The sequence below is a fragment of the Acipenser ruthenus genome, chromosome 48 (genome assembly GCF_902713425.1).
Source record: "Acipenser ruthenus chromosome 48, fAciRut3.2 maternal haplotype, whole genome shotgun sequence".
Lineage (NCBI taxonomy): Eukaryota > Metazoa > Chordata > Actinopteri > Acipenseriformes > Acipenseridae > Acipenser > Acipenser ruthenus.
In genome coordinates this window covers 3952067-3961226 of record NC_081236.1, presented here as the reverse complement: position 1 = coordinate 3961226, position 9160 = coordinate 3952067, and the positions used below count along the sequence as shown (strand labels likewise).

General features: G+C 38.2%; 1 non-coding gene across 1 annotated transcript; it reads right to left on the bottom strand.

The window, feature by feature from the left end:
• Positions 1–8854: 8854 nt before the first annotated feature.
• Positions 8855–8926, bottom strand: trnah-gug (transfer RNA histidin (anticodon GUG)). Its single transcript has one exon. It is a non-coding gene; the product is annotated as a tRNA-His (tRNA).
• Between the last annotated feature and the right edge of the window lie 234 nt (positions 8927–9160).

Sequence of the window (9160 nt, the reverse complement as noted above, 5' to 3'; positions counted from 1 at the left end):
TCTGATGCCTACCACCAAAATGGAATTTAAGTTTGTTTTTATTTTTTTTATTTATCCAAAAAAGGAGTAAATGACTACTTTGTATTAAACAGATCCTTTAATTTAAACTGTGTAGCTTCATAAAAACTTAAGTAATTAAAATCTTGACTATGAATTTTATACTGTTCTATCTTCTGTTTGTTTGAAATAAAGCACAAGACAGGTTGGATAATGAAAAATACAATAGAAGCACTGAAATCTGTTCTTTCTACATAGGTTATAACACCTGTAATATCCCAGCACTCGATTACTCAGTAAGAGCAACAGACCATCCAGTCTACGATATCTTATAACAATTGTAAGTCGCCCTGGATAAGGTCATCTGCAAGAATGCAGTGGCAGGATGAATCAGTTAAGCCAATGTGTTCAGTAAAAACTACTCACTCCTTATACCTACATTGTTTTTGGTCTTTAAAAAGCAGTATCCTAAATAAGTGTCGGCAGATCATAGCTTTGTAAACTTACTGTAGGGCAATGCTGCAGTCGGAACATCAAAGCCATCACTTTATCCCTTTCATCTTTCTGTTCAGCTCCACTTATAATCGCTCTTTGTTGTTATCCATCGGTGAACTGCCTACAAAGATTTTAAAAAGGCAGATAAATATCAATACAAATACCTACAAGTGTTTATGCCATTAAATATGTATACACATATATAAAACGTATATGTTTTAAAAACTATATTACAAATATTAGTATACCATTTCAACATTTACTGTCACAAAGACTGAGTGTATATATATATATATATATATATATATATATATATATATATATATATATATATATATATAGTGAAACGATCATACCCACTCGGGTTCGTTGCCCCTTTAAAAACACGACCCAGGACACTGAAATGGATTTTCTTGCGCGGTTGCGCTATTTTTAATAAACACAAAATAAACAAACACCACAAAATACAAAATAAACACCTAGCTCTTTCGGAGCACTAACTCAACTTTCAGGAACACCCTGTCTACCACGGGACAGCTAAGCTGTTTCCCTGTCCTTACAAAAACACAGGTTTGATACAGCACTTACTTCTTTAACTCAGAGACAGAGCACCTCTTCTGCCTCCTTCTACTCAGCAGCCCTGAGCATTCTGACTGCTCCTCTTTTATACCCTGCACCTGGTTCTAATTTAATAATTACTGCCCAGGTGCAGGGGATAATTGAATAATAAAACAGTTAAACTAAACAATAACACAATTAACAAATCAATTAGCAAATTAAATGAAACAATAAAGCAACACAATCAAACAAAAAGATGCATTCCGCACACGTTTCTCTCGAAGGGAGTTTTTAACCCCCTCCCTGCTGTCTCACACAACCTGCTGTCTTACAATATATATACACAGTATGTACTGATCTGTGGTCAGCCTAAGCAGTATGTGTGCACTGATCTTGGGTCAGAGTAGTTGTATATTGTCTGTTGTTCAGAGATTATATAGCAGCATGTGCATGATGGTACACAACATTTAACATTGTAATTACAGGATTTGATGAGTTTGTTTCTTTTTTTCAGATGTTGATGTAACCCTGTTTTGTTAAGCACACTCTAAAACAGAGTTCCAGCACACACAGAGTTAATCACGTGCATGCAACGTGCAGGGAACAGGTGACCTCACTGAAAAAAGTAAATGTATCTTTTTAGAGGCACTAGAGAGAAGCTTCCAGAAAAATTGACAAAAAAGACAGAAAGGAAATTGCAAGTCGTTAGAGCAATATATAGTGCTTTTATTTTTTTTAGAAATAAATAAATAAAAAGAAGCAAGCAGAGTGTAAGCAATAGAAAATACGTTTTACTTATTTTTGGAAAATAGAGAAAGCAACAGCAAGCAATAGCAAGTTACTAGGATTTTTTTTTTTTCCCCAAAGTTCAAGGATTCCTTTAAACTATTTATATATATATATAGTTTAAAGGAATCCTTGAACTTTGGAAAAAGAGCTGAAGAACTTCAACGCTTTAGGGACTGAGATCTGTGATTTTCTGGTGAGTTATAATATATTAAAAATAACTAAGAAAAACTGTATTTTTGTTTATTATTGTTCTGCAATACTGTATAAAACCATCCAGAATTTATTTGTCTTATGTGCTTTTGAACAGTAACGGTAAACAGAATGTGTACTATGATATATTTTATTTTTGTATTATTTTAAATGCAATCCTTATGTGTGTTTTGGTTAAATTGAAAGAAAGTGAAGCTTACGATTCTGACAGATAGTAAGAAAAAAACCCTGTAAATTAAATGTAAACACATTGAAATTGTGTTTATAAAGAGATGCTGTAGAAATCATTTAAGTTGAAAGAAAGATAAATATAACTACGCAGTTGCAAAAGAAATTAAAACAAAGGCAGAGGAATACAGAATTTGTGAAATGCTGTATACTTTTATTTCTGTTTTAGACAAAAGGTTTATATAAACGCACATTTCTTTTTTGTTGATAGTATACTGGAATATTGAACTGAAAGAAAAATAGACTATGAATAATCTGCAATGTTAAAAGAAAAAAAACGATTGTTTAACTGTATATCGAGTGAAAATTATTTAGACCTGCATAATGATGTGTGTTCCAGTATGCAGGTTGTTTTTTTGGGGGGGAAACTTTTCTTTGACTGAGAAGCCATCACCATTCCTTCTTACCAGGACTGATGACATCGTAACAGCTATTCAGCAGCAATGTTATCCACAGCTGTGAACCAACTCTCTGCAACGACTTCATTTCCATTCTTTTGTTGGCCTAAGGATTGAACTGAGTGGTAGGACAAACTAACTGGATAGATAAATGAATGGACAGTGAACTGTGGATTGTGCTTATTTGTGCTGTATTAATTGGTGATGTGCATGATGATTTAATGTTGTTATTGTTTTTATTTTCTTTAAGAAAAAAGATAAATGTCATATGCAAGAACAGTAATTACACTTGTTGTCAAATTATTTCTTTAGATTACTGGTATGTTACTACTGTGCAAATCAATGAAACCAGTCTCCCAACGAACCTAACGGTAACCTGGAAGTATTATTCACTAAAGTAGGGTTACATTGACATAGATGAAAGATTTCTTGCTTCAGTTTGGAAGGGAATAAAAAAAAACAGTGATGCTCATGTTGAAGATGCAATGGTCCATAGTAGTGAACATGACTTCACTTTCTTTTCTTTACATTTGTTTGTTTTTGTTTTATGCCTTTTTAAATGAAATCAATACAAGCAGAATAGTAAAGTATGACAAATTACACTTGGAATGTATTCTAATTTCCATAAATAAACTGTTCGTGGCATAAATGAAAATTGTAACGAAAACAATAGGCTTTAAGTAGGTACTGTAGGTAAGTTTTCACTGTGAAATCTTGCAGTGATTTATTTAAATGTATATAAATACATATGAGGAACTTTCAATAAGAGTCAAGCCTGATCTAAAGGAGAAAGTCATTGTGGAAGGGTGGTGGGTAATTCACCGACACACAGGACACAGAGAAGTAATTCCGAAACACCGCACAGGTGCCCAGTTTTATTATGGGAGCTTAATTTCTTTTCAGCCCGCAGAGGGCGCTGTTGTCTGTGGTCTGCCGTACCAGCTATGGTAGCGACAGAGCCACAACTATACCGGGGCGGTACAGGGTACAGAGTTTCAAACAAAACAATAATCAAAAGGCGAAAGGAACAGGGAAAATAAAACACAGTAAACAAAACTACAAAATAAAAAGTGCTGCGCTTGGCAGCTTCACCCCAACCGGCGCTACCCGCACGGCCCGGGTCTCCGTCCTACACTAGCGGCTCCCTCAGCCTGCTATACACTCTTTACTGGGGCTGCCCAAGAGTTTTCCCCGCTACCGCTAATTCTTTTATTTATTTGTTTATTTATTTCTCTTGTTGGGATTTCTGTCCCTGCTGATTTTTCTCCAGCGCTTCCGCACACCTTTTACGTCTCGGAGGGCAGACCTGAGGGAACAGCAGAATGTTAACTTATAGGGCCAGCAATTCCCCCAAGACCCGCCTCTCAGCCACTCAGAGAGAAGGAAAGCCCGCACACCCACCTCTCCGTGTCACTGCCATGACTGACAGGCGGATATTGACGGACTGCTGCCCTCTCCCTGCAGCACTATGAACACATCAGAAGAGTCAGCACAGGTCTCCCCCTGTTACAGTCATGGACTTAAATTCCTGGCCCTCAAATGACATCTCAAAATGTTGTCCTCTCAGATGTTCCTTGAGTTTTGGAAAGAGAAAGAAGTATGATGGTGCTAAGAATAAGATGGATGTGGCAACAGCTCAAATCCACAGTGCTTCAACGTTTCAGTGGCCACTTGAGTGGTGTGAGCAGGAGCATAGTCTGGGAGCATAAACCCATCACCGGACTGATATGTGGTAGAGCCATACCTAATAATACAGTGAATCTAGAAATAAAAACTGCCATAGACATCCCTTCCCTGTCAGGTTGTACATTTAAGAACACAAGGTGAGGCAAGGTGTTCTAGGTGAGGTCTTACTAATGCATTGTAGAGTTTTAACATTACTTCCCTTGATTTAAATTCAACACTTCTCACAATATATCCGAGCATCTTGTTAGCCTTTTTTATAGCTTCCCCACATTGTCTAGATGAAGACATTTCTGAGTCAACATAAACTCCTAGGTCTTTTTTCATAGTTCCCTTCTTCAATTTCACTATATCCCATATGATATTTATAATGCACATTTTTATTGCCTGCATGCAATACTTTACACTTTTCTCTATTAAATTTCATTTGCCATGTGTCTGCCCAATTTTGAATGCTGTCTAGATCATTTTGAATGACCTTTGTTGCTTCAACAGTGTTTGCCACTCCTCCTATTTTTGTGTCGTCTGCAAATTTAACGAGTTTGCTTACTACACCAGAATCTAAATCATTAATGTAGATTAGGAATAGCAGAGGACCTAATACTGATCCCTGTGGTACACCACTGGTTATGTCACTCCATTCAAATCACATCGTAGTTAGTTGTTAGTGCAGTAGCTTCAAGCTTCTAGCATTAAGATAAATACATTTAATAGTTGTCTTACCCGAGTTGTTGCCCTTGTTTTGATGTGGTTGTCCTTCCTGAAAGTGAACTGGTATGCGACGGGGACCCATCTTCACTGCTGGAGCGGAGCCAGTATCAACCTTGTGGGTAGTAAGGCGAGTCCTGCCCAGATCATGGCCGCCTGCACTAAAAAGAAAAAAAATGTATTTTTACCATTTCATCGACAATATGCATTTTTTGCACAGATAACTCCTTCTCTCCCAAACCCAACTCCTCAATAGGTTTAGTAACCTGATATCCAGATACTCCATGCGAAGACAGGACATCCGCTGAAACACAGTGCTCGGGCACAAAATCACACAGAACAACACCTTTCCTTAATTCCTGAGACTTAAGTCAACTTAGCAACTCTTATTGGCATGACTCCAGATGTGACGTTACCTCAACCCAGGTAACCAAAGCATCATATTTAGGAGAGATACTCTCTGCAGGTTCTACCATTCCCTCAGCATTAAGTCCTCGTAAGCCTTCCACATGTCCCTGTATAACTACTTCACTACGGGAGGGAATAACATTATGTTGTACTCGGATACGGTGAATCTCTTGCACACTGTGTAAACAAATCGAATTTTCACCCCACAAGTTGCCAGCTCTTACTTTTTAGATCAATAACAGTACCATATTGCACTAAGAAGTCCATCCCAAGTAATACTGTCTGACTAAGATCGCGGGCCACTAAAAATTTAAAGTGTAGAACCAACCTATCAAAATTACAGACGAAGTTGCTCATCCCCAAAACCATTAGCTGTCCGTACTTGCCCCACATAGGGCTCTAGTCTACACTTCTAATCAGTGCACAGTCGGTCCCAAAATTGTACATCAACTAGGGACACCTGGTCACCTGTATCCAATAAAAACTGACAAGATTTATTCCCAATTTCAATATCTAAAAGGACTCCGACACCAGGGGTCCAAAATTGCATTGAAACATAGGATTGTTCAGAGAAACCAGAGGGGGCAGGGGTACATCCCCTTCTCCTGCCCACTCTAGTCTCCCGACACATAGGGACAATCTCTATGCAAATGGCGATTACAACCACACTGTAACGATCACTCTGCACAACTGAAAAGCAGTTGCACTGTTCTCCCTAAGGAGACACTACTGGCCCTATTCCTATAACTAAATAAGTCAGCAAGAGTGACAGACAGCAAAAGCAGGGACGTCAGAGGTGTCAATTTCACGAACAATCGGTTTATTATTGTGAACAATAATGTCAACAAATGAAAAAATGAACAACTGAATTAAATGAATAATGATAAGAAAGGAATTCAAATAATTGCAGGTAACAGGTAAGAATAAAACTGGTACAGATAAGTATGTAGGAACAAACAGAAGACTAAACAGTATCACCAAATAGAAATGAATGTAGTGTCCTGAGGGTCTCCAATAAACCCACACTCACAAACACAACACACACAGATAAAGACCAAGGATAAATAAATAGATACAGATGAAAAACAGTGACTTGTGGAAACAATTACATTTAACAGTCTCTATGGCAATGGTGGGAAAATGACAGGTAGTCCAGTAATAGCAGGGTAATTGAAATCCATACAAAGTAACAAAATAACAAAGTAACAGAAAAAATACGGGAAACAAAGTATCAAATTAAAGTAGAAAAAATCCAAACAAAAAAGAAATGATCTCACCCACAAATAAGGCAGTCCAGCAAAGTGTCCCGAAATGATGGGGATTGTAGAAGGATGAAAACATTGAGTACGTTGAAATTGTTGAGACTGTCCAGTAGTGTTGAGTTGAATGGTGAACAGTTGTTTGGAAAAAAACAGGAGGATCAGGAAAAAATGGAGGCTGTCACACATAAAACAACAAACACTAAACAGACCTAGAAAAACAGCTAAACTTAAACAAGTAACAGTGAAAACAAAAAGAGCAGTTTAGACAAAGCGCAGCAACAAAAGAAAATAAACTGATGTACTGGAATTATCTAAGGATGGTAATGGATTCACTGAAATTTAAGTAAAGAAAATGCTGTAGGTTAGTGGATTCCTCTGAGAAAGGATGAACAGAGGGTGGTTGCAAGGAACTATGGGAAATGAAGTTTTAACCTGGCAAGGCTACTGACCCTAATTAAAGGGACAGGTGGGTGAGACTTATACCCACATTATCTAGCATGGGAATTGCTACAACACTCCCAACAGACTCTAGCCGAGGTTTTTCTGAAATTGCAGAGTTGAATTCCTGCGATACAAGTTTGGGCCACTAGGGGGTAGTCTCCCAGAATGCGAGGCCTGAGTATTTGGGTTATTAACTGCAAAGCTTTTCAACTGCCAAACCTCATCTCTGAGAGCTTCTACAGCATTGATTATCTCAAAGGGCATAGGCTCAGCTCCTCTAGATGAGCTGATAATGGGCAAATCAACACTCCTAACTCAGGCATCAGTACTTGGTTTTTCCCATTCCAATCCCTGAATCATTTCCAATTCAGCTGCTAGCCCAATAGCTCCCTCTAAACTTTCAGGTTTAGCACAACGTATTTGCACCCGCAAATCCCCTGTCCCCACATGTGTGACAAAATGGTCTTGGGCAAGTACCTCCTGGGTAGTAGAGCCTATACCTGGGTACGCCCTAACAACCAATCTACGCACCACGTTCCCAAAATCTCAAATAGATTCTTTATCTTTCCATTTACGATTATTACACTCTGCTCTACACCAAGATTCACTTTCACCCAACACCAAATATCTACCCATAGCTTCCTTTAATTCTTTATAATCACTACATGTATCTACGGGAAGCCCCCAATAAATTTCTCAAGCATGGCCAGAAAGCAACAATGTCAAACCCACTGATTGGCATTATCCCACTGATCAATTTCAGCTGCAAGCTCACACACCCACTGCAACCCCCGTGGAGTCAGAAAATAACTCAAACACAATAATTCATTAGTGAACATAAATCATACTACAGTACAAAAATAGTGATAAAATACAATACATTAACTACAACAAGGTAGTTCAAAGAAAACTATAAACTATAAAAAATCAAACCATTAATAGTAACCCAAAATAGACAATAACCATATAACACAGCAAACTCAAATACACAAAATAAACCTCCACCAATGACTGGAGTGAGCGTGTCTGTCCCCTGCAGATCCACACAGTGTTTAAATACAGTGTAACAGTATGGAATTTAAATGTGGTTAAGATCAATAAAACACCCATATCACAAAGTAAAAATACAACAATAATATAGCTATTTAAAAGAGTACTCCCCTGGTTTCTCATCAAGGTCACTCCCCTTACAGACTAGTCATCCCAGTGCTCACACCAAGCACTCTATCCAAATTAAATCCGCTGTGTTGAGCGCTAGTCCCATTTTTAAAGCTCAGGCAATCAAATCGTGATTGCTGGCACCTGCCGACTGACTGCTTTACCTTAACAAAACTCAGGTGTGCAGTGATAGTCCTAATGGGCAATCAGCAAGGTCCATTACAGTATTATAAGCTATGTAGAAAGAACCGATATTAAAAATAAAAATCTTATTTCAGTCTTCCCTCTACTAGATAGGCGTTAATACAGAGACTGATGTTTGTGGGATATTTTTATGGTGTTTATTGATTGATTATTTCTGTAATTATTATTTCATAGACAGCAGGCTGGTGTGCATCATGCCTGTACTAACACGATGAAGCAATTATTGTATTCTATTTTCTTTCAAAAAGGTGCATACCATGAAGATGGCGTGTGAAAAATAAAAAAAAAGCTTCTCTGCCGTGTGAGAAATTCACCTGCCGTGACCCGGATTCAAACCAGGGTTGTTGCGGCCACAACGCAAAGTACTAACCACTATACGATCACGGCAAACTACCGAGAAGCTCGTGTTTGCTTTGTCATCTGGGCGCTCCATGCTACACACACACGGCAGAACAATGACGAGTAGCTAGAGGGCTGAATCGGCCCAGGTCGGGAAAGGAGCAGGTCAAAGCCCCCGTGTCACCTCAGTGCTGGGACTGCTCATCTGTGCAGACATTGCAGTGCATCCCTTTGCAAAACAACAAAACACAGTCTCGTTTTTGTTTTGTTTATTTTTTATGT